General features: G+C 36.5%; 1 protein-coding gene across 2 annotated transcripts in view; it reads left to right on the top strand.

The window, feature by feature from the left end:
• Positions 1 to 27,212, top strand: part of PHF14 (PHD finger protein 14) — a 208,993-nt gene that overhangs the window by 151,706 nt on the left and 30,075 nt on the right. The window contains exons 18-19 of one of the 2 annotated variants that reach the window (XR_009533380.1): positions 8,684 to 9,123; positions 12,648 to 12,705. The exons of the other annotated variant lie outside the window; for it this stretch is intronic. The gene's annotated coding sequence lies outside the window, so the exon portion shown is untranslated. Of the gene's footprint in view, positions 1 to 8,683; positions 9,124 to 12,647; positions 12,706 to 27,212 lie in introns of those variants that run through there. 2 annotated transcript variants of the gene reach the window in all.

Below are 27,212 nucleotides of genomic sequence, written 5' to 3'. Positions count from 1 at the left end.
CAGTTTTGCTACAGGAAAACCTGGGACTTAAGATTAAATGATCCATCTACTTTCTCTGAGTTCATGTTCATCAAGAGAGAGACTTTCTGCCTTTTAAAATATTATCCTTTAATAATTAAGACATAATGTAGTGATAAATTTACTAATAAGTTTTAGTTGGCCCTTTCCACTATCTAATAGTATCCTTTTATTATAAAACTTAAATAGTATTTGCTTAACTAGGAAAATACATTACAACATGATTTCCAAGGGAGATATTCGTGTGGAGATATGATTAAATTGATATAACAGGTGTCAGACTCTATTTGAGTTTTGTTTAAAGCTAGAGAGTAATACTTCAGAATAGCAAATTTTTAGTGTAATAAAACTAATATCCTTTATATAAAATATTGCTTTAAAAAATGCTTCGTACTCTTTTTTTCTCCTTTTTTCTTTTCTCTGACTCTACTTTTCTGGAGAAATTTGAAGTCAGAAAAAAATTACATACATTACATGTTTTTAATTTCTTAGAAATTACATGTTTTTTAATTTCTTAGAAATGGAATACATGGTTATTGTAGAATATTTGGAAAATTTTAAAAACATAAAGAAAAATATTTAAAATTACCTGCAATTATAGCACCCAAATGTATTTATATTTCTGCTCATATTTTAGTGGTATATTCTATCTCAACCTACTCTCTAAAAATTGCAATTATATTATACATTCTGTTACATACCTTTTTTTCATATAACTGCATTATATGACAATTTTCCATTGTGTTAAATACTCTTTTCTAATGAGATTTTTAAGTACTATACAATATTCTTTTGCTCAGATATACTCTCAGTGTAATTTCTGGGTCAAAAAAATGAACATTTTAAAAATAAGAAAGTACCCTACTGATCTCAGTTGGCCTTGGCCTGCAGCAGCGGCTTGAAGCAGGATTTTCGTTCCCAGACAGAGATTGAAGTCAAGCCACGGCAGTGAGAGCGCTGAATCCTAGCCACTAGACCAGTGGCCACGGACCAGGCCCTGGCGCATCAGCTGTGTAGAAATGAATTTCCACACAGAGTTGGAAAGTAGTGAAGCAAGTAAAGTGTTTATTAGGAGGAAAAAGGGTACATGTGGATAGACACATGGGTGGGCTCAGAGGGAGTGAGTCGCACCCTCATGGTAGTTTGAATCACTTTTATGGGGCATTTCTTCTGGGTTTCCTTTGGCCAATCATCTTGATTTGCCTGGTTCTGAGTCCGTATTTGGTATATGTCAGGAACCTCCCATGTGTGCATGCGCATCTCTTAGCCAAGATGGATTCCAGTGAAGAGGCCTATGGGTAGCCTGACATCACTTACTATGAGGTGACGCCCCCATCCCTTTAGACCTTTGAGGAGCCTTTCTGTGCATGTGTAGTTGGGAACGTCTCCTTGACTTCGAGAATGAGGAATATGTGGTCTTTTATCTGTTATCTGGGCAGGGCTCAGCTCTTCTCTCGCTCCTGCTGTTTTGGAGTATCTGTCCACAGGGGAGAAACTCCAGCTGTTCAGCCTGGGGCCCATCTGTCTCCTGCCTCACTACTAGTAATAATATTAGTAATTAACATTTATTGAGTACCTCTATGTGCCTAGTATTATCTAAGCACTTAAAATGTATAATCTCATTTAATCCTCACCATAGTCTTTATGGTAGTTACTGTTTTTCATCTCTCTGTGGATTAAAGAAAATGAGGTTCAAAGAAGTTCAACATTACACAGCTAGTAAGTGGTACAACAGTGATGCAAACCCATATCTGCCTGATTCAAGAGCCTGTATTTTAGAAACTTTTCATATATCAAAATAGGTATTCTCTATTCCTTGTTGCAAGAGCTTCTCAAATTAGTTTTTGTCCTGAAGCCATTTTAGATTTTCATCATGTAGAAACTCATGTAGATAATTTTTCTATTATAAATAAACACTACTAGTAATAGGAAAAGGAAAAATACTTTTATTGTTAAGTGGGATCTATTTTGGTCTTTTTAATGAATAGGAGACTAAAGCCTGGAGGTAATTCTTAAATGAGTCGATTAAGGATGATCCTACTGTAAGGTATTAAAAGATAGACTATAACTCCTCAAGGCCCTTTCTTTATAAAATTCAGTGAAGTATGTGTCTGTGCTTAGGGAGCTGCTGCTTGACAACATAGATGATTTATGTGGACCCAGCAGAATCTAATCTGTTGCACTTGGAGGGAGGTGAGGGAAAGGGATCTAGAAGTGAATTTTTTTTTAACTAGGTATTAAGCATTGTATTTTAGCTGAGTCGAATATTACTGTCTAATGTTTGTGATGAGTTGTGAAGCTTTGAAAACCTGTACTGTAAAAAGAAACTAAAACCAACCATATTCAATCTCTTTGCAAAGATAGTTTAAGAATATTCTGATTTGTGCAGTGTCAGCCACTTTATGTATAAGCTGGAAGATTTTGTATATTTTTTCAGTATTAGCATTATTTTGCAGTAAAAAATCCTCTTATTCAAAAATAATACCTTGTCTGTCAATGGATCAGATACTAATTATCATGCAGTTTAGATTCATTTGGGTTAGTTCTTTTGTTAATTCTTTTGTTAACCAAAGAGTATGAAATTATTACCTCACCTGTAAAAAAGTTAAAAAAAATGTGTCCCTCCTCCTTGACAGATAAAGATCCATATATGTAACTGTTTTTATTCTACCGTATTTCCACCTGTGACCTAGCTCAGCCATCTACGTTCTTTTGTGATTTCAGACTTCTACAAATTATTTTAGCTAGCTTTAATATATTGTTCTCTTTTTTCCTCTGGACAATATTCATATGCTAAATTTAAACTCTGGTCACCTAAGATGCAATCTATTTTAATGTTTTCTCTGAAGGTTTCTTAAAGGTTTATGTTGTAGTGTTATATCGTCATTGAAGTTAAGTTGGTTTTTTGTTAAATGTACCTTCAGTAATGGCTACAAATGATTATCTGCTTCGCTGGTTTGAAAACTCTTTAGAGTATGCTTATAGAGGTTAAATTTTTTAAGAATCACTTTGAAAAGTTCAAACTTCATCAAAGCATTTTATCAGTTCACTTTTGTGTTCCTGAGGGACTGGACTATTTTCTCAGCTTCTAAAGACAAATGGTATTCTGTAAATTCTGTTTCTAAAATCAGTTTTTTAAATGTAGATTAGCAGATACTTGTGAACCAGATCCAAAGCATAGATATATAGTCTAAAGCAAGTCATGAACATGGGATGTTTCAGCATTATTTTCTTATTTTAATGCAGTGGTTTCAACATACACACACCAACAAAAAATCATTACTTAATACCTCAATTCAAACTTTATTCCAGCATCCAGTCATTAGTTTAGTTATCATTAATCAGTTTTTCCCCACTTCATGTCATCTTAGGATTGTGAATGAAGTAGATATTTTTAGAAAACTTTCTTTTTTCTTTTAAAGAAAGCAAAGGTATATAATTTAGACATTTTCCTACCCTTTCCCTGTGACATTTAATGACAATGTAGAAGCTTTAACCTATTTACAGCATAAATACTATATTAGCTACCATCTTATCCTCCATTTCTTTTTGAGTGCTTCTTTTTGAGTTCTACTACTCATGAATCTAATTTTTTCTATGAGATAAACTTTCTTTCTTCATGATTTAGCTGTTCCCAAATCCCCACATTTTCTCCTTTCCTACTCTTTCTCCCCTCCTCATTTTTCCCAGACTTAATGAAAGCAGCATTTGGAAACATGACATTCTGTATATTTATCAAGTGTATTTGTGTTCCTTCATCAGTAAAAAGCTTCCCTAAGATAGGAACCTTCCTAATAGGGCCAAATACAATTAGTTGCCTTTTTTAAAAACTCACCACGGCAATTTGAGGGGAAAAAAAAATCCTGCAGTCTGAAACTGACACCTTTAAACAAAATTAATTTAAATAAAAGGAGACAATAGAAATGGTCTTATCTGTTCTCTATATTAAATGCTTTAAGGACTATCCAGATTACTGTTTTTTAAATAAGATTTATTTATTTATTTGTTTGTTTGTTTATTTATTTATTCATTCATTCATTCATTCATTCATTTATTCATTTATTTGACTGTGCCGGGTCTTAGTTGCACACGGACACAGATCCTTAGTTGCGGCACGCGGGCTCTTTTAGTTGTGGCACGTGGGCTCTTAATTGTGGAAGAGACCACATGCCAGATCTACTTCCCTGACCAGGGATGTAACCTGGGCCCCCTGCATTGGGAGCACGGAGTCTTAACTGCTGGACCACCAGGGAAGTCCCAGACTACTATTTTAAAAAGACTAATTTTCCTTTTTTATTCCAATCTAAGTAAATTTTGTTCCTGAATTCAAGACAAGATGCACATAGAAAGCAACTTAATTCTTCCATCCCTGTGCCTTTAAACAAGCTCTGATGGATTTTCTTTTTTTGAGTGACTCATGGGTTTTCCAGTCTTCTGAGGTATTAATAGTCTTCTTTTTCAATATCAAAAATCTAGTCCAATTTAATATCAAGGTTTCAGTCTCTCAACCAGTTCAAAGCTTCTCCTCTCACCAGCTCAGACCTGCTTCAAACTGGGAAATCTATAGTTTGCAAGGGGCACATACTGCAGTTTGACTCTTGTCCCTGCTTCCTTCTGTGGGTTTTTAGTGATTTCTCATCGCTAGGGCTTTCCTACCTGCTGTTTCCTTGAAGTGAGAGATGTGTTCTATTGTGGGTTGCCTGTAACTCATTTTTTTAACGTAAGTCCCTTTTGGCTCCTCTCTGATTGGCATCAGCCCACTCCCACTAGGCTGTCCTCTTTGGCCCAGATCCCTTTCTATACAACAGAGTCTTGCTCTCTTTCATGTGTCTTTCTCATTGGTCTTAACATAAGCACATGCAACCCCTTGCCCTGTAAGCTCAGAAGAGCAGTCATTCCCCCTGCATCTTTGCTGCTCAACTATATACATGCATCACGAGCTCAACTCTGTGTCCCTCAAAACTCCTAGAGGCCAAGTTCTCTGAGTACTCTTCAGAAGGCTCTCCAACCAGTCTCTGTGTCCCTGAAACTCCTAGGGGACAAACACTTTGAATACTTTTCAGAAAGACTCTCTTATATAGGGACTTCCTCTAGAGTACCTCTTTTAAAGAAATCCTCTTCAGTCTCACATTTCCTCATTCTTCAGGCTTCTTTCTCCTTTGATGAATTACCAGACCAATCTTTGTGTGTGTGAGGCTTTGAAGAAAATATTTTCTGAAGTATTTTATCAGTGTATATCTTTTAAAAAAGAAATTTTAGACTGTTTATGAGAGGTAGAATGTCACCTACCCAGTAGTCCTTTACTGTGAAAATGTCAAATACCCAATCATCGTGACTCAGATCATCTTTTTTCTTAGTTCTTCCACTTTTCAGATACTTTCCACCACTTCCTCAAGATGCCAGGACATCATCTTCTTCCTGATTTTACCTCCCTCCCCCCTTTTAAGCTATGATTTGGCATTTTAATGGATACTTTTAAAAAACATTACAGCCCTCTATTATAATTCCTCAACTTTCTCTGGATCCACTGTGTTGTTTCATCTCAAATTTTTTTTTCCTTCTGACTAGAAACAACTGGAGGAATTCATGGACTTAGGTTCACTACAAATTTTATGCCTCCTAAGTTAAACCAAGGCTCATTGCTGTCTTTTATGAGCTCCTGGATCAGATTTCTTAGAGCAGTTACTTCAGATATTTGCCACATACCTCAAGTCTCAGTTGTATTTACAGCATCCTCGTTTTTTCTAGATGACCGTCTCCACTGAGAAAAAAGGGGCCATATCCTTATCTTATCTCCTCCCAACCTTAGAAATAGTCCTTGTTACTTTTCCTACTTCAACCTTTGTTACTTTCAAAATACCTCCATCTCATTTCTTTTCTCAGAAGAAAAAAATATATCACTTACTTTTGTTCTTTATTCCCAAAATCTTTCTCTTCAGAATCTAAGTTTCTATTCTCATTAAGCCCTCCTACAGAGTTTTCCAAATCAGTCTTTTTGAAAGATCACTTTTCACATGTCCTTCCAGGTTAGAAAACTCAAAGAAGGAGCTCTTCATTGTCCACTACTATAAGACAGACATCAGAGTTTTATCACTGACTTTCAAGGCCATCTATAATCTGGCCCCATGCTAATATTCCAGATAGGTCTTCCTCTGTCTCTGTCTCTCTCCCTGCCTCCCTCCTTCCTTTCCTCTCCCTTTTACAGATATCATCAGGGTGTCATGCTTGTTTGTTTGTTTAATTGAATGCTCAGCTTAAAACCTAGTTTTCCCAGCAATCTGTAGGACTATGCTAAAATCCTTTTGCATTTTGCTAGACTGTTCATTTGACATTTGGTAGATGTTTCTTTGTATTGTTGTTCATCTTTTTATGTCTAGGCTCTTTTTACCAACTAGATTGCAAACTCTTATGACAGAAGAATATTTTTCATAATTCCTTGAAGACAAGAAAACTGAATGTTGCACATAATTTTTTCAGAGATAGATTTAAAATTGCTCCTGGTAGTTCTTCACTGCTAGCCTGTTTCCTATTTGTTGTGATTGAAATTATTATTATTATTATTTTTTTTTTTTTTTTTTTTTTTTTTGCGGTACACGGGCCTCTCACTGTTGTGGCCTCTCCCGTTGCGGAGCACAGGCTCCGTACGCACAGGCTCAGCGGGCATGGCTCACGGGCCCAGCCGCTCCGCGGCATGTGGGATCTTCCCGGACCGGGGCACGAACCCATGTCCCCTGCATTGGCAGGCGGACTCTCAACCACTGTGCCACCAGGGAAGCCCTGAAATTATTTTTTAAACTTTCATTTCGCTGAATGGCAGTAGAAGTGGTACAGCTTCTAGTTTTTGCCTTAGATGCCCAAGGCTGTTTGGTGAACAACAGATGGATGTCTGAAACATAAATTTCTGCCAGCCATGACCCAAATATGCTGAAAAGACCTACAATAAGAGACATAGGAGAATATCTATTCAGCAAGTTTAAAATAATATCCTTTCTTAGAATTGTTTCTGTCTAGATCAGTCAGAATTTCTGTTAACATTTAAAAGTACCTATTGATTATAGTAAATTTCCTTGGAATAGAGATATAGTTTTAAATTAAAAAGAAACTGTCTCCTCCAGAATGAAGAACACTGTGGTTGTCTAAGAGTTTAAAACTAATCTGAAATAAAATGTCTATTTCATATTTTGTGCACATTTGATGAGAAACAATATTTGATAAGAAACAGTAACTTTTATTTATACAGATATTTTCTTTTTCTTGATGGACCTACCAATATAATCTGCAATAGGAACCTCATTTTACTGCAAAAAATCTGTGTAGTATTCAAAAGGTATGCCACATACTCTACTAGGTGCTTGAGATGTACTAAAATAATCAGACATAAATCTGACCCTTAAAAAATTATGTTCTATAGGATAGATAAGGCATGTATGGATATAATTATAGGATTTAAAGTGTTAATACAAGATTTAAAGTGTTAAATGCCATTAGAAGGTACAGATAAACTACTGGGAATTAGAAGACTAGAAACATTGCTTTCAGATCCAAGAATCAAAAAGATTGTGGATAATGTGACATCTGAATGGAATTATGAAAATTAGGTTAGATTTGATAGGAATGTAAGTCAGGATAGGCTAGGTTAAGCAGCACACACAAAAAATCCAAGATTTTCAGTGAACTAACACAAGTTGATTTCTCACGCAAGTAACATGTCAATACAGGTTGACAGAGCAACTCTGTACATCACAGTCACTTGAGGACCAAAGCTGATGGCAGTTTTATTTCAACATCTGTGGTCCAAGGCACTGTAGCAGGAAATAAGGCAAATTATAAAATGGCTTTTAAAATAGTATCTGGAAATTGACACATTTAACTCCATACAAATTATATAGTTATACCTAATGTTCAGAGGCCAGGAAAGTATAATGCTACCATGTGCTACCATATTTTAGAGGCCTTTCCGGTGTTTGAAGCAGCATAGGGGGAATCCTTGAAGAGAGTATGTGTACAATTTGTATTGGGGAAACTGCATAATAATTTGAAAAGCAGTGATTATACTAATAATAAATGCTAATATGTTTAATTTTTTTCTTTTTGTTTCTTTTAATAGACTTTTTTGGAGCAGTTTTAGGTTTACAGAAAAATTGAGTGGAAAGTACAGAGTTCCCCATATGCCCCCTCATTCCTGCGCCCACCCCTGTAATATATGAAGCTATAGTAATAGTTTCCCCTGTTAGTAACATCTTGCATTAGTGTGGTACATTTGTTACAATTAATGAGACAATTAATACATTATTACTAACTAATGTCCACAGTTTACATTAGGATTCACTCTTTATGTTGTATATTCTGTGGGTTTTGAAAAATGTGTGACAGCATATATCTACCATTACAGTATCATAGAGGATAGTTTCACTGCCTAAAAATCCCCTGTGTTCCACCTATTTGCCCCTCCTTCCCTCCCCCCTAAACTCCTGGCAGTCACAGATCTTTTTACTGTCTCCATACTTTTGCCTTTTCCAGAATGTCATATAGTTGGAATTACATAGTACGTAGCCTTTTCACATTGGCTTCTTTTACTTAGTAATACACATTTTTCTCCATGTTTTTTCATGGCTTGATAGCTCATTTCTTTCTTTCTTTCATTTTTTTTTCCTTTACATTTTAGGTTCACAGCAAAATTGAGTGGACCGTACAGAGAATTTCCATGTATCACCTGTTCCCACAGATGCACAGCCAACCTCCCCCACTTGTGACATCCCGCACCTCAGTGTTACATTTGTTACCATTGATGAACCTGCACTGACACATCATTACCACCCCAAGTCCATAGTTTACTTTAGGGTTAACTCTTGGTGTTGTACATTCTGTAGGTGTTGACATATGTATAATTATATCCATCATTACAGTATCATGCAGAATAGTTTGATTGCCCTAAAAATCCACTATGCTCCACCTATTTACTCCTCCCTCCCTTTCCCAAACCCCTGGCAACCACAGATCTTTTTACTGTTTTCTTAGTTTTGCTTTTTCCAGAATGTCATATAGTTGGAACCATACAGTATGTTTGGATGCACCACAGTTGATTTATCCATTCACCTATTGAAGGTGAGAGAGAAAATGTATGAGTACAATTAGTTTGTTGTATAATACAACAATCTTGGTTGCTTCCAAGTTTTGGCAATTCTGAATAAAGCTGCTATAAACATACATGTACAGGTTTCTATGTGGACATAAACTCATTTGGGAAGAACCAAGGAGCATGGTTATTGGATCATATGGTAAAAGTATGTTTTGTAAGAAGCTGCCAAACTGTCTTCCAAAGTAACTGTACCATTCTGCATTCCCACCAGCAATAAGTGAGAGTTCCTGTTACTCCACATCCTTGTCAGCATTTAGTGTTGTCAGTGTTTTGGCTTTTAGCAATTCTAATAGATGTGTAGTGATAGCTCATTATTGTTTTAATTTGCAGTTCCCTTGCAACGTATGATGTTGAGCATCTTTTCATATGCTCATTTTCTATTTATATATCTTTTTTGGTGAGCTGTCTCCTCAGATCTTTTGCCAATTTCTTAATTTGGTTTTCTTATTGTTGAATTTTAAGAGTTCTTTGTATATTTTGGATGCCCGTCCTTTGTCATATCTGATACAGATCTCTGTATCTGTGAATTTGTTTTATTTTGTTTGTTCATTTGTTTTTGTTTTTTTTTTAAGATTACACATATGAGTGAAATGGTAGAGTTTTTGTCTTTCTCCATCTAGAGTAATACCTTCAAGGTCCGTCCATATTGTCACAAATGGCAGGATCTCATTCTTTTTTTTTTTGGCTGCGCCATGCATGGTATGTGGGATCCTAGTTTTCCCCAACAAGGGGTTGAACCCGTGCCCTCTACATTGGAAGCACAGAGTCCTAACCACTGGACCGCCAGGGAAGTCCCAGGGTTTCATTCTTTTTTATGGCCAAGTATGTGTGTGTATATATATATGTATGTAAAGAAGATGTGGCACATATATATATATGTGCCACATCTTCTTTATCCCTTCATCCATTGATAGACATTTAGGTTGCTTCTGTTTCAGAAGTTTTTAATTTTAATGAAGTTCAACTTAATTTTTTTTCCTCTCATGGGTGGTTCTTTTGTTGTATCTAAAAAGTCATGGTCAAATCCATGGTCAGCTAGATCTTCTCTTGTTTCTTCTAGGAACTTTATAGTTTTGCATTTTACATTTAGGTTTCTGAACCATTTTGAGTTAATTTTTGTGAAAAGTATAAGATCAGTATGTAGACTCTTTTTTTTTTCTTTTTTTCACATGGATGTCCAAGTGTACCAATGCCAATTTTTTTTCTTAACATGTTTATTGGAGTATAATTGCTTTACAATGGTGTGTTAGTTTCTGCTGTATAACAAAGTGAATCAGCTATACATATACATACAATTTTTAATATTCAAAAGTCAATTACTTTTTTATATCCAGCAATGAACAATTGGAATTTGAAATTAAAAGCACAATACCAATTTCCTTAGCACCAAAAAAAAATCATATACTTATATATAAATCTAACAAAACATGTACAAGATCCATATGGGGAAAACTGCAAAGAAATAAATCAATATCAAATTGAGAAAGAAATCAAAATCAAATGGAGAAATGTTCCATGTACATAGATAGAAAGACTTTACTTGATACTCTCAAGATGACAGTTCTTCCCAACTTCAACAATAGATTCAGTGCAAACCCAGTCAGATTCCTAGCAAGTTATTTTGTTGACATTGACAAACAGATCTAAAGTTTATATGGAAGGATGTAAGTCCTTGAATAGCTAAGACAGTATTGAAGAAGAACAAAGTTGGAGGACTGAAACTATCTGACTTCAAGACTTACTATAAAGCTACAGTAACCAAGGCAGTGTGGTATAGGCAAAGAATAGACATAGATCAGTGGAACAGAATAGACAGCCCAGAAACAGACCCATGTATATGTAATAACCCAATCTTTGGCAAAGGAGTAAAGGCAATTCAATGGAGAAAATGTAGTCTTTTCAGCTAATATGTTTTTAATGCAAAGCAAGTGGTTGGGAGGTTAGATGGAGACCATATCATAAAGGGTTACAAATATTATACCATGAATTTGTAACAACTGAAGTTCTGTTTGCCCTTTAGAGGTTGTTAGGGGTTAGGAGAGGAGACATTATTTAGACCAGTGATTCACAAGCTTTTTCAGTCAGAGATTTATTTTATATAGTTTGCTACATATAACCTAAAGATTTTACAGAATAAAAAGCATGCTGATAATTTTTGTTCTTTTCTTTTTACATTAAAAAATGCTGATCAGTCTCCACTAAATTGATTTTACTACCACTTGTAGCATTAAATAATTTGAAAAATATTATCTGGTCAAAGTGCTTTATTTTACAGTTAAGGGAAGTAAGACTCACAGAAGTAACCTCTTGTTAATCTCAGGTTTACACAGCTAGTTAATGTCAGAGCAATGACTAGGTTAGTGCCAGTTAGTGCTCTTTTTACAGTCATTTATTAATCTATCACCGAGCACTTCAGAAATTATTTTATATTGTCATTAAATCTGTTCAGTAATTTCAAACAAGTTTAGTGCTAAAATATAGATGTCTAAAATCATTTTGCAAATCATCAGTAAACTCAAACTATGGAAGGGTACACAGTGGTTGATTAGGTAGAGCAACACATAGTCCTCTGATTAAACTTTGTCAAAGACTGAACGCATTCTTGTGTTATATGCGTGTTATATGAGTACTTGCACATAAACGTGCTGGTTTGTCTATTGTCACTGGAACCCACCTCTGTCTTCACTTGACATACTCTTCTAAGTCTCTGAACTTGATTTTATTCTCCCTCATTACTACTTCTGGTACAGACAGTTTCCTGAAAACTTCGTATCTTAGATGTACTTGGTGTCCCTGTACTCATAGTCAAATAGTCTTCTTTAAGAATAGGGGTGGGATGGGGAGGGTGGGAGGGAGGGAGATGCATGAGGGAAGGGATGTGGGAACAGATGTATATGTATGACTGATTCACTTTGTTATAAAGCAGAAACTAATAAAAAAAAAGAATAGGCTTGGAATCAAATTGTCTAGGTAACTGTAAATTTGGGCAAGTGACTTAATGTCTCTGTACCTCATTTGCTCACTTTAAAATGGAGACAGCAATAAATAATACCTACTCGTTAGGACTTTTTTTTTTTTTTTGGCTCTTTTATCAGTGGTTTAGAGTCTAGTAACAATGACAATGAACCTGACTAATACCTAATTCACTTTTCTATTTAGTTGCACAGGAAAAAGAAATGAAATAGTTTTCACTAAGATAACGATGAAATATACATTTATGTCTAGTATTTCTGAAACACTGAGAATAGCACATCCATTGTTTTTTTTTTATCTGAGGACCATTTAAAATTATTTTAATAGAATGTTGGCTTTAACTATTTTTCTTCAGTATTCTCTAAAATTTAATTTTAATCAAGTGTTATTTTTTTGTATATTTTTCACAGTATAGAGACATCTTTTTTTCCTTTGAAACTCCAATTTTGTTAAGGAGCAACAATTTCCTGCATTGGTAATGTTAAGTGTAACTTTAGCTTTCAATTCATTGCTGCAGTTACGTTTCCAGAGCCTGCTGTAAGAGATAAACCCATTGCAAATGAAGACAGTATTCATTTCCTTCCACCTCAGGCCACACCGAATTGATTGAGGTAATAAAATGACAGCACCTTGTAATATACTGAAGGCTCTTTAATTCAAAAACCAGTTCTAGCCTGATTCAGAGCTTGTTTAAAGCTAATTTATAGCTTGCATAATTTTCAGCTGGCCAAGGTAAAGGATGATATATGAAAACTGATAAAGAATTAACTCATGAGGGCCTCCCTGGTGGCGCAGTGGTTGAGAGTCCGCCTGCCGATGCAGGGGATACGGGTTCGTGCCCCGGTCTGGGAGGATCCCATATGCCGCGGAGCGGCTGGGCCCGTGAGCCATGGCCGCTGGGCCTGCGCATCCGGAGCCTGTGCTCCGCAACGGGAGAGGCCACAACAGTGAGAGGCCCACATACCGCAAAAATGAAAAAAAAAAAAAAAAAAAAAAAAAAAAAAGAATTAACTCATGATACATTCAGACCTGTCTTGTTAAAGTCAACGGGTATTAAAAAAACAGAGGTGGGGGGATGGTGGAAAAAATAATTGGTAATCTTTTGCTTCACATAAGTAACACTGTTGACAACAGTTTAAATTGCCCACCGTCTTATTTCAAACCTAGCTTCTTGTCCTTTCTTTGTAAAATCAGTTCTATTTGCATTTCTTATATTGTAAAGTCCTTCATTTTTCATGACATATTAAGGTCAGTGTGAGGCTGAGTACAGTTAGCAGCTGTTGTGACTTCCATAGCGTCAAATATATTGTATTCCGCAGTGGCAATGCTGCTGCTAAATAGTTCTCTGTCGGCATTTTAAATACAAATAATCTTTTTCAAGGTGCAAGCTGGAAGGAGTGAGGGCTCTTCATTTTTATTTGGGCTGAAAAATCAGGATTAGTCCTTTTGCCTTTGTGGGCTGTTTTTGCTCTCTTTATTCTAGCATATTTATTCACTTGTGACCCACAAATAATACAACTACGATAGTAAAGTATTCTGCACTATGTATGAAGCCTGATTCTCAGAAATTTCATGTCAGCATTCACAAGTGAAACACGGATTACATTTTCCTTTTTAATGTTTAAATCTTTTGCATGGTTATTTTTTCCTTAAAAAACAAGACAACAGTGGAGGATGGGCATATCTTTTGCTATATTCCATTATTATAGGATCCTAGAAAGTGTTGAAGTGCGTTTACCATTAGTAACCATGTGAATCACACTGTATATTGCAAATGTTTTATATATCAAAGCTAAAAAAGTCAATGAATAGATATAAATGTAAGGTTAGATATATGAGACTGAGAAATTTTTTGTTTCTTCAGTGTAACTTGTCTAGATATTTAGGTATTAAAATGAAAAGATTTTGTTTAGACTAATTATATTGTCTATGGTAAATGGTCATAATTTTAATTACTTTTTTGAAAGTTATAAGCATACGTGCTTATTATAGAATAATATATAAAGATGAAAATAAAAATCATTCAGGGAATAACCACTACTAATATTTTGTTATTTTTACAACTTGAAGATTTCTATTTTTTAGATACAAGCTCCATTTTCATTTGGTTCACTGTCACTAAAACGTTAACTCCTTGACTTGAGCCATAAAATATAAAAACTTTCTTTTCAAAAATTGTACTCCTTTTTAAGTGAATTTGGAGCCCATGTAACAAGTGATTTTGGAGCCCTGGTAATCCAAACAGAAACATATGGTTGTAATATTTTTCCTGCTTTTATAGCCTGAGGAGAATGTTGTTTTTAGAACAAATATTTTATTTTTCCCACATATGAGTTAAAAAATCTAATGAAGCCAAAGGCTTGAAGATATTCTTATTACAAAAAATTCAGGGAGCAGGAATATCTGTGAAAAAGTATTATTGTTGCTTTTATATTCAAAATATTTATATATAAGAAAAATTTTGTTTTACAGCAGAAAGTTTTTTTAGATAGGTTCTTTCAGCCTCACTGGAATTAACAATAGAAAGCCATTAGTTTTGAGTTAATTTAAAGCAAATTTTGTCCCTGGCAAAGAATTGATTTATTTCATTTATTTTTTTATACATCTTTATTGGAGTATAATTGCTTCATAATGCTGTGTTAGTTTCTGTTGTACAACAAACTGAATCAGCCATATGCATACATATATCATAATATCCCCTACCTCTTGAGCCTCCCTCCCACCCTCCCTATCCCACCCCTCTAGGTCGTTGCAAAGCACCAAGCTGATCTCCCTGTGCTATGTGGCTGCTTGCCACTAGCTATCTATTTTATATTTGGTAGTGTATATATGTCGATGCTACTCTCACTTTGCCCCAGCTTCCCCTTCCCCATACCCCTGTGTCCTCATCTCCTTTCTCTATGTCTGTCTTTATTTCTGCCCTGCCACTGCGTTCATCAGTACCATTTATTTTAGATGCCATATGTATCCTTTAGCACATGGTATTTGTTTTTCTCTTTCTGACTTCACTCTGTATGACAGACTCTAGGTCCATCCACCTCACTACAAATAACTCAATTTCGTTTTTTTATGGCTGAGTAATATTCCACTGTATATATGTGCCACATCTTCTTAATCCGTTCATCTGTCGATGCACATTTAGGTTGCTTCCCCGTCCTGGCTATTGTAAATAGTGCTGCAGTGAACATTGTGGTACATATCTCTTTTTGAATTATGGTTTTCTCAGGGTATATGCCCAGTAGTGGGATTGCTGGGTCATATGGTAGTTCTATTTTTAGTTTTTTAAGGAATCTCCATACTGTTTTCCATAGTGGATGTATCAATTTACATTCCCACCAACAGTGCACGAGGGTTACCTTTTCACCACACCCTTTCCAGCATTTATTGTTTCTAGATTTTTTGATAATGGCCATTCTGACTGCTCTGAAGTGATATCTCATTGTACTTGATTTGCATTTCTCTGATAATTAATGATGTTGAGCATCTTTTCATGTGCCTCTTGGCCATCTGTGTGTCTTCCTTGGTGAAATGTCTGTTTAGGTCTTCCACCCATTTTTTAATTAGGTTGTTTGTTTTTTGATATTGAGCTCCATGAGCTGTTTGCATATTTTGGAGATTAATCCTTTGTCAGTTGTTTCATTTGCAAATATTTTCTCCCATTCTGAGGGTTGTCTTTTCGTCTTGTTTATGGTTTCCTTTGCTGTGCAAAAGCTTTTAAGTTTCATTAGGTCCCATTTGTTTATTTTTGTTTTTATTTTCATTACTCTAGGAGGTGGATCAAAAAAGATCTTGCTGTGGTTTATGTTCAAGAGTGTCCTTCCTGTGTTTTCCTCTAAAAGTTTTATAGTGTCTGGTCTTATATTTAGGTCTTTAATCCATTTGGAGTTTATTTTTGTGTATGGTGTCAGGTAGTGTTCTAATTTCATTCTTTACACATAACTGTCTAGTTTCCCAGCACCACTTATCGAAAGGCTGTCTTTTCCATTGTATGTTCTTGCCTCCTTTGTCATAAATTATGTGACCATATGTGCATGGGTTTATCTCTGGGCTTTCTATCCTGTTCCATTGATCTATATTTCTGTTTTTGTGCCAGGACCATACTGTCTGGATTACTGTAGCTTTGTAGTATAGTTTGAAGTCGGGGAGCCTGATTCCTTTAGCTCCATTTTTTTTCCTCAAGATTGCTTTGGCTATTCAGGGTCTTTTGTGTTTCCATACAAATTGCAAAATTTTTGGTTCTAATTCTGTGAAGAATGCCATTGGTAATTTGATAGGGATTGCATGGAATCTGTAGATTGCTTTGGGTAGTATAGTCATTTTCACAATATTGATTCTTCCAATCCAAGAACATGGTATACTCTCCATCTGTTTATGTCATCTTTGATTTCCTTCATCAGTGTTTTATAGTTTTCTGGGTACAGGTCTTTCACCTCCGTAGTTAGGTTTATTCCTAGGTATTTCATTCTTTTTGTTGCAGTGGTAAATGGGATTGTTTAATTTCTCTTTCTGATTTTTCGTTGTTAGTATATAGGAATGCCAGAGATTTCTGTGCATTAATTTCGTATCCTGAAACCTTACCAAATTCATTCATTAGTTCTAGTAGTTTTCTGGTGGCATCTTTAGGATTTTCTATGTGTAGTATTATGTCATCTGCAGACAGTCACAGTTTTACTTCTTCTTTTCCAATTTGTATGCCTTTTATTTCTTTTTTTCTCTGCTTGCCATGGCTAAGACTTCCAAAACTATGTTGAATAAGAGTGGTGAGAGTGGACATCCCTGTCTTATTCCTGATCTTAGTGGAAATGCTTTCAGTTTTTCACCATTGACTGTGATGTTTGCTGCAGGTTTCTCCTATATGGACTTTATTATGTTGAGGTAGGTTCCCTCTGTGCCGATTTTTTGGAGAGTTTTTACCATAAATGGGTGTTGAATTTTGTCAAAAGCTTTTTCTGCATCTATTGAGATAATCATGTGTTTTTTTTTTTTTTTTGCGGTACGCAGGCCTCTCACTGTTGTGGCCTCTCCCGCTGCGGAGCACAGGCTCCGGACGCGCAGGTCCAGTGGCCATGGCTCACGGGCCCAGCCGCTCCATGGCACGTGGGATCTTCCCAGACTGGGGCATGAACCCGTGTCTCCTGCATCGGCAGGCGGACTCTCAACCACTGCGCCACCAGGGAAGCCCAATCATGTGGTTTTTATTCTGTAATTTGTTAATATGGTGTATCACATTGATTGATTTGCGTATACTGAAGAATCCTTGCATTCCTGGGATAAATGCCACTTGATCATGGTGTATGATACTTTTAATATGTTGTTGGATTCTGTTAGCTAGTATTTTATTCAGGATTTTTGCATCTATGTTCATCAGAGATATTGGTCTATAATTTTCTTTTCTTGTGATATCTTTTTCTGGTTTTGGCATCAGGGTGATGGTGGCTTCATAGAACGAATTTGGAGTGTTCCTCCCTCTGCAATTTTTGGAAGAGTTTGAGAAGGATCAGTATTAGCTTTTCTCTAAATGTTTGATAGAATTCACCTGTGAAGCCATCTGGTCCTGGACTTTTGTTTGTTGAAGATTTTTAATTACAGTTTCAATTTCGTTACTTGTGATAGGTCTGTTTATATTTTCTAATTCTCACTGGTTCTGTCTTGGAAAATTGTACCTTTCCAAGAATTTTTCCATTTCTTCATGCTTGTCCATTTTATTGGCATATAGTTGTTTGTAGTCGTCTCTTATAATCCTTTGTATTTCTGTGGTGTCAGTTGTGATTTCTCCTTTTTCATTTCTAATTTTATTGATTTGCGTCCTCTCCCTTTTTTTCTTGATGAGACTGGCTAAGGGTTTATCAATTTTGTTTATCTTCTCAAATAACCAACTTTTAGTTTTATTGATCTTTGCTATTGTTTTCGTCATTTCTGTTTCATTTATTTCTGCTCTGATATTTATGATTTCTTTCCTTCTACTGACTTTGGGTTTTCTTTGTTCTTCTTTCTCTAGTTGCTTTAGGTGTAAGGTTAGATTGTTTGATATTTTTCTTGTTTCTTGGGGTGAGTTTGAATTGCTATAAACTTCCCTCTTTGAACTGCTTTTGCTCTGTCCCATAGGTTTTGGGTCATCATATTTTCGTTGTCATTCATTTCTAAGTATTTTTTAGTTTTGAGTAATTTAAAGCAAAATTTGTCCCTAGCAAAGAATTCATTTATTTTAAAATTACAGATTTATTAATGAGTTATACTAAGAGAAATTGTTTAAGTAATTTGTGTTGTTACTGTTATTAAAAATTGAGCATTTACCCATATTTAACCTTTTAGTCACTGTATTTATTTCAATGTATACTCACTTATTTCTTCTGATATTGAGGTGTTTAATAATGATTTAGTATTATTTTCATTGTATAGGAAGATTAATTTTTTAAGCTCTGCTCTGTATTTGAGTAACTTTACATATTGACCTAGGGGAGAACATGATCAACTTAGCCTAATGAAGTTAACTAATTGTCACCCTCTTATGAACTTCACATTCAGAGGAAATTAAAGACAAAGAGAAATCATCAGCCTTTGGCTTGAAATCAAATTTAAAGGATTTTACAAGGTTGTAGTAAATTTAAATGAAGAATGTATCTATTTTAAACTAACCCTAAGTATAGGTAATTTGAAATGTTAAAACACAAATGTCTGGAGCATGCCAGGCATTTAGCTTTGTTTCCAAAAGAAATGAAAAATGAATTACAAAAAATGAAATATATGACAAATAATTTTTTGAACCTTTTAAGGTACAAAAGGTATAGTAAATCAAAACAGAATTGATGAGAATTGAGTAACATTTTCCATAGGATATAACTTAATGTACTATTCCTAATAATGTACTAATGCATCATTGTGATCAGCAAGTCCACACATTGACTTCTAGATACCTGTCTGTGTGTGGGGATAACCTGGCTTATGAGGACCCTACACACATTCATATACATGATTATAAACATACATCAACCTTCTCATACCCCTGTACACACCCCCACACACATTCCTACAGATGTTCCTACGTACAGCTCTACACATAGCCCTTCACACACCCCCTACTCTTTACAAGGCTCTATCATACACACACCCTGTACATATATATACACACTCTACACTAAAACAAAACTTACCTTGTTATCCTTACTATGTGTGATGTACCTGATTTTATTTTTTTAATTAAATTTCACTTTTAAAACAACTCACTAAACTCACTAAACCCACATTTCATCTAGACTAGAGCTGTTACAGTAGATCCTGACATATACAGGCCTATATTTTTGCTAGGTGTCTATGTATATGAATACAGATACAGAAGAAAATATAATCTAGGAGGAAGTAATATTTTGCTTACATTCTTAATTTTGTGTAGATATTTTTCAAGCTTTTATGTTGTGATCTTTCATTGTTCAGCAAGGATGAGCTATAGATTAGTAAATTTCCTTTTTTTTTTAACCATGCAGTGGACAAACTACAAGAATATTCTATGTAGAAGTATTTAAAGAAACTAAGAGTTCAAGCAAAAAGCTTTAAATTATATGATTTGAAAGAGCTTCATATAATAGGATTGATATTTCTGTACTTTATGATAAAATGAAAGGCTTCGTGCTGGTAAAATGGCAGTACACTGCAGATTTTGGCATTATCTGAAATTGTTCCCAAGTACTTACTGACACTGAGAAATGTTCAATTCCTGGGAAACATCTCTTGTATACAGTCAGTCTTCTCATAAAAATGTCAAGAAGCCAATATTGTTTTCTTTTGTTTATTATCTGTGAGTTAAATCTCTTTTTTTATATGTCAGTTTTTGTAAAATTGAACTTAAGTAAAATATGCCTGTGGAACATCAGGTTTATAATTAGATAGACCTGGATTTGAATATCTGCTCCTCCACTTAGTAGCTTTGCCACTCTGGGGCAAATTCCTTAAGCCTTCTGAGTTTGTATTTACTCATCAGTAAAGTAAAGGTAATACTGTGTAGGCAAGTTCTGAACATCAGAGAATAGCATATGTAGAATGCCTAGCATAATTACTGGCCCATTAAATTCTCTATAAATTGTCACAAATACCATCGTGATTATTATTATTATAATCATTACTATTGTTATTAATCCCGTGTTATTTTTATCCAGATTTGTGAGCAAAAGCAAACTATTTTGTTGCATGTGTGTTTGATTTTTCATAACCCAAAGGATAAGAGATGCCTAAGAACTTAGAGAAGCTCTTTATATAATAGTTGTCAAAAAATATTGAGAAAAATAGGATCATGTATAAATTTGATTATAGACTTATAGCTTGTGGTTTCTAGATTAAGATGGAATCATATATGGAAATAGTACTATTTCATGGTTTTTTCAACAGAGGATTATGTGAATACTTATTTTCTAGCATCTCAAATTTTAACTCAGGCTCTTAGTGTTGAATTTCATATGATATTAAATTATTGCTAATAAAAGAGGTCAGTAGATAACTGCAGATGTGCTCAGGCTTACCTAAAAAAGTAATGTCTGCCTTAAAAATTCAGTTTATTAGAATTATAAAGCACTTACCGAGGGAGAGAATTGGTTCCCCAAGGTTATTTGCGGAAAATACGAGTTTCACCTTGAGTCTTATTCATAATGGTTTACTTCTCATTCATTTAAAATAGTGGAATCTTAGAATTTAAATCTAGAAGTGACTTTGTAAAGTTACAGCTCAACTGGTCAAATTCCCTTAGACCTTTTTTCCCTCAAGGTTATCACTACTTAAGAAATCTAGACAGGTTTTAGGAAGATGGCTCAAGAGTAAGACGTGGAGATCACCTTCCTTCCCACAGATACATCAGAAATACATCTACAGGTGGAACTGCTCCTATAGAACACCTACTGAATGCTGGCAGGAGACCTCAGACCTCCCAAAAGGCAAGAAACTCCCCCACGTACCTGGGTAGGGCAAAAGAAAAAACAGAGACAAAAGAATAGGGATGGGACCTGCACCAGTGGGAGGGAGCTGTGAAGGAGGAAAGGTTTCCACACACTAGGAAGCCCCTTTGCGGGCAGAGACTGCGGGTGGCAGAGGGGGAAAGCTTCGGAGCTGCGGAGGAGAGCGCAGCAACAGGGGTGCGGAGGGCAAAGTGGAGACATTCCCGCACAGAGGATCGGTGCCGACCTGCACTCACTAGCCCGAGAGGCTTGTCTGCTCACACGTCGGGGTGGGCGGGGGCTGGGAGCTGAGGCTTGGGCTTCGGTTGGATCGCAGGGAGAGGACTGTGGTTGGCAGTGCGAACACAGCCTGAAGGGGTTAGTGCACCACGGCTAGCCAGGAGGGAGTGCGGGAAAAAGTCTGGACTTGCCGAAGAGGCAAGAGACTTTTTCTTCCCTCTTTGTTTCCTGGTGCACAAGGAGAGGGGATTTTTTTTTTTTTTTTTTTTTACAAATTTAATCAGTTATACATATACATATGTTCCCATATCCCCTCCCTTTTGCGTCTCCCTCCCACCCTCCCTATCCCACCCCTCCAGGCGGTCACAAAGAACCGAGCTGATCTCCCTGTGCTATGCAGCTGCTTCCCACTAGCTATCTACCTTACGTTTGGTAGTGTATAGATGTCCATGCCGCTCTTTCACTTTGTCACAGCTTACCCTTCCCCCTCCCCATATCCTCAAGTCCATGCTCTAGTAGGTCTGTGTCTTTATTCCTGTCTTACCCCTATGTTCTTGATGACATTTTTTTCTTAAATTCCATATATATGTGTCAGCATACAGTATTTGTCTTTCTCTTTCTGACTTACTTCACTCTGTATGACAGACTCTAGGTCCATCCACCTCATTACAAATAGCTCAATTTCATTTCTTTTTATGGCTGAGTAATATTCCATTGTATATATGTGCCACATCTTCTTTATCCATTCATCCGATGATGGACACTTAGGTTGTTTCCATCTCCGGGCTATTGTAAATAGGGCTGCTATGAACATTTTGGTACATGTCTCTTTTTGAATTATGGTTTTCTCAGGGTATATGCCCAGTAGTGGGATTGCTGGGTCATATGGTAGTTCTATTTGTAGTTTTTTAAGGAACCTCCATACCGTTCTCCATAGTGGCTGTACCCATTCACATTCCCACCAGCAGTGCAAGAGTGTTCCCTTTTTTCCACACCCTCTCCAGCATTTATTGTTTCTAGATTTTTTGATGATGGCCATTCTGACCAGTGTGAGATGATATCTCATTGTAGTTTTGATTTGCATTTCTCTAATGAGTAAAGATGTTAAGCATCCTTTCATGTGTTTGTTGGCTGTCTGTATATCTTCTGTGGAGAAATGTCTATTTAGGTCTTCTGCCCATTTTTGGATTGGGTTGTTTGTTTTTTTGCTATTGAGCTGCATGAGCTGCCTATAAATTTTGGAGATTAATCCTTTGTCAGTTGCTTCATTTGCAAATATTTTCTCCCATTCTGAGGGTTGTCTTTTCGTCTTGTTTATGGTTTCCTTTGCTGTGCAAAAGCTTTGAAGTTTCATTAGGTCCCATGTGTTTATTTTTGTCTTTATTTCCATTTCTCTAGGAGGTGGGTCAAAAAGGATCTTGCTGTGATTTATGTCATAGAGTGTTCTGCATATGTTTTCCTCTAGGAGTTTGATAGTGTCTGGCCTTACATTTAGGTCTTTAATCCATTTTGAGCTAATTTTTGTGTATGGTGTTAGGGAGTGATCTAATCTCATACTTTTACATGTCCCTGTCCAGTTTTCCCAGCACCACTTATTGAAGAGACTGTCCTTTCTCCACTGTACATTCCTGCCTCCTTTATCAAAGATAAGGTGACCATATGTCCGTGGGTTTATCTCTGGGCTTTCTATCCTGTTCCATTGATCTATCTTTCTGTTTTTGTGCCACACCATACTGTCTTGATTACTGTAGCTTTGTAGTATAGTCTGAAGTCAGGGAGCCTGATTCCTCCAGCTCCGTTTTTCGTTCTCAAGATTGCTTTGGCTATTCGGGGTCTTTTGTGTTTCCATACAAATTGTGAAATTTTTTGTTCTAGTTCTGTGAAAAATGCCATTGGTAGTTTGATAGGTATTGCATTGAATCTGTAGATTGCTTTGGGTAGTAGAGTCATTTTCACAATGTTGATTCTTCCAATCCAAGAACATGGTACATCTCTCCATCTATTTGTATCGTCTTTAATTTCTTTCATCAGTGTCTTATAATTTTCTGCATACAGGTCTTTTGTCTCCTTAGGTAGGTTTATTCCTAGATATTTTATTCTTTTTGTTGCAATGGTAAATGGGAGTGTTTCCTTGATTTCACTTTCAGATTTTTCATCATTAGTATATAGGAATGCCAGAGATTTCTGTGCATTAATTTTGTATCCTGCAACTTTACCAAATTCATTGATTAGCTCTAGTAGTTTTCTGGTAGCATCTTTAGGATTCTCTATGTAGAGTATCATGTCATCTGCAAACAGTGACAGCTTTACTTCTTCTTTTCCCATTTGGATTCCTTTTATTTCCTTTTCTTCTCTGATTGCTGTGGCTAAAACTTCCAAAACTATGTTGAATAAGAGTGGTGAGAGGGCAACCTTGTCTTGTTCCTGATCTTAGTGGAAATGGTTTCAGTTTTTCACCATTGAGGACGATGCTAGCTGTGGGTTTGTCATATATGGCCTTTATTATGTTGAGGAAAGTTCCCTCTATGCCTACTTTCTGCAGGGTTTTTATCATAAATGGGTGTTGAATTTTGTCAAAAGCTTTCTCTGCATCTATTGAGATGATCATATGGTTTTTCTCCTTCAGTTTGTTAATATGGTGTATCACATTGATTAAGGAGAGGGGATTAAGAGCGCTGCTTAAAGGAGCTCCAGAGACGGGCGTGAGCCGCGTCTATCAGCGCGGACCCCAGAGATGGGCATGAGATGCTAAGCCTGCTGTTGCAGCCACCAAGAAGCCTGTGTGCGAGCCCAGGTCACTATCCCCACCTCCACTGCTGCGAGCCTGTGCAGCCCGACACTGCCAGGGTCCCCTGATCCAGGGACAACTTCCCTGGGAGAACGCACGATGCGCCTCAGGCTGGTGCAAAGTCACGGTGGCCTCTGCCACTGCAGGCTCACCCTGCATCCGTACCCCTCCCTCCCCCCGGCCTGAGTGAGCCACAGCCCACGAAGCAGCTGCTCCTTTAACCCCATCCTGTCTGAGCGAAGAACAGACGCCCTCAGGCGACGTACACGCAGAGGCAGGGCCAAATCCAAAGCTAAACACCAGGAGCTGTGCAAACAAAGAGGAGAAAGGGAAGTTTCTCCCAGCAGCCTCAGGAGCAGCGGATTAAATCTCCGCAATCAACTTGATGTACCCTGCATCTGTGGAATACTTGAATAGACAACAAATCATCCCAAATTGAGGAGGTGGACTTTGGGAGCAAGATAGACTATTTTTTCCCCTTTTCTTCTTTTTGTGAGTGTGTATGTGTATGCTTCTGTGTGAGATTTTTTCTGTATAGCTTTGCTTTCACCATTTGTTCTAGGGTTCTGTCCGTCCGTTTTTTTTTTTTTTACTTAAAAATGTTTTTTCTTAATAATTTTTTTTATTTTAATAACTTTATTATATTTTATCTTTATTTTATCTTCTTTTCTTTTCTTTCATTTCTTTCTTTTCTCCCTTTTAATCTGAGCCATGTGGAGGACAGGATATTGGTGCTCCAGCCAGGCATCAGGGCTGTGCCACTGAGGTGGGAGAGCCAACTCTAGGACACTAGTCCACAAGAGACCTCTCAGCTCCACGTAATATCAAATGGCGAAAATCTCCCAGAGATCTCCATCACAACACCAACACCCAGCTTCACTCAATGACCAGCAAGCTACAGTGCTGGACACCCTATGCCAAACAACTAGCAAGACAGGAACACAACACCACTCATTAGCAGAGAGGCTGCCTAAAATCATAATAAGGCCACAGACACCCCAGACACACCACCTGACGTGGACCTGCCCACCAGAAAGACAAGATCCAGCCTCATCCACCAGAACACAGGCAGTAGTTCCCTCCACCAGGAAACCTACAAAACCCACTGAACCAACATTAGCCACTGAGGACAGACACCAAAAACAACAGGAACTACAAACATGCAGCCTGCAAAAAGGAGACCCCAAACACAGTAAGATAAGCAAAATGAGAAGAGAGAAAAACAGCAGATGAAGGAGCAATGTAAAAACCCACCAGACCTAACAAATGAAGAGGAAATAGGCAGTCTACCTGAAAGAGAATTCAGAATAATGATAGTAAAGATGATCCAAAATCTTGGAAATAGAATAGAGAAAATGCAAGAAACATTTAACAAGGAACTAGAAGAACTACAGAGGAAACAAGCAACGATGAACAACAGAATAAATGAAATTAAAAATACACCAGAAGGGATCAATAGCAGAATAACTGAGGCAGGAGAACGGATAAGTGACCTGGAGGATAAAATAGTGGAAGTAACTACTGCAGAGCAGAATAAAGAAAAAAGAATGAAAAGAAGTAAGGACAGTCTCAGAGACCTCTGGGACAACATTAAATGCACCAACATTCGAATTATAGGGGTCCCACAAGAAGAAGAGAAAAAGAAAGGGACTGAGAAAATATTTGAAGAGATTATAGTTGAAAACTTCCCTAATATGGGAAAGGAAATAGTTAATCAAGTCCAGGAAGCACAGAGTGTCCCATACAGGATAAATCCAAGGAGAAACACGCCAAGACACATATTAATCAAACTATCAAAAATTAAATACAAAGAAAACATATTAAAACCAGCAAGGGAAAACCAACAAATAACACACAAGGGAATCCCCATAAGGTTAACAGCTGATATTTCAGCAGAAAGTCTGCAAGCCAGAAGGGAGTGGCAGGACATATTTAAAGTGATGAAGGAGAAAAACCTACAACCAAGATTACTGTACCCAGCAAGGATCTCATTCAGATTTGATGGAGAAATTAAAACCTTCACAGACAAGCAAAAGCTGAGAGAGTGCAGCGCCACCAAACCAGCTTTACAACAGATGCTAAAGAGACTTCTCTAGGCAAGAAACACAAGAGAAGAAAAAGACCTACAATAACAAACCCTAAACAATTAAGAAAATGGGAATAGGAACATACATATCGATAATTAACTTAAATGTAAATGGATTAAATGTTCCCACCAAAAGACACAGACTGGCTGAATGGATACAAAAACAAGACCCATATATATGCTGTGTACAAGAGACCCACTTCAGACCTAGGGACACATACAGACTGAAAGTGAGGGGATGGAAAAAGATATTCCATGCAAATGGAAATCAGAAGAAAGCTGGAGTAGCAATTCTCATATCAGACAAAATAGACTTTAAAATAAAGACTATTACAATAGACAAAAAGGACACTACATGATGATCAAGGGATTAATCCAAGAAGATATAACAATTGTAGATATTTATGCACCCAACATAGCAGCACCTCAATACATAAGGCAAATGATAAAGCCATAAAAGGGGAAACTGACAGTAACACAATCATAGTAGGGGACTTTAACACCCCACTTTCAACAATGGACAGATTATCTAAAATGAAAATAAATACGGAAACACAAGCATTAAATGATACATTAAACAAGATGGATTTAATTGATATTTATAGGACATTCCATTCAAAAACAACAGAATACACATTTTTCTCAAGTGCTTATAGAACATTCTCCAGGATAGATCATATCTTGGGTCACAAATCAAGCCTTGGTAAATTTAAGAAAATTGAAATCGTACCAAGTAACTTTTCTGACCATACCGCTATGACACTAGATATCAATTACAGGAAAAGATTTGTAAAAAATACAAACACATGGAGGCTAAACAATACACTACTTAATAACGAAGTGAGCACTGAAGAAATCAAAGAGGAAATCAAAAAATACCTAGAAACAAATGACAATGGAGACACGACAACCCAAAAGCTATGGGATGCAACAAAAGCAGTTCTAAGAGGGAAGTATATAGCAATACAATCCTACCTTAAGAAACAGGAAACATCTGAAATAAACAACCTAACCTGGCACCTAAAGCAATTAGAGAAAGAAGAACAAAAA

Source organism: Mesoplodon densirostris, chromosome 9 (genome assembly GCF_025265405.1).
Source record: "Mesoplodon densirostris isolate mMesDen1 chromosome 9, mMesDen1 primary haplotype, whole genome shotgun sequence".
Taxonomy (NCBI): domain Eukaryota; kingdom Metazoa; phylum Chordata; class Mammalia; order Artiodactyla; family Ziphiidae; genus Mesoplodon; species Mesoplodon densirostris.
The sequence above is the reverse complement of the archived record's forward strand: the minus strand, read 5'-3'. Positions and strand labels throughout refer to the sequence as shown.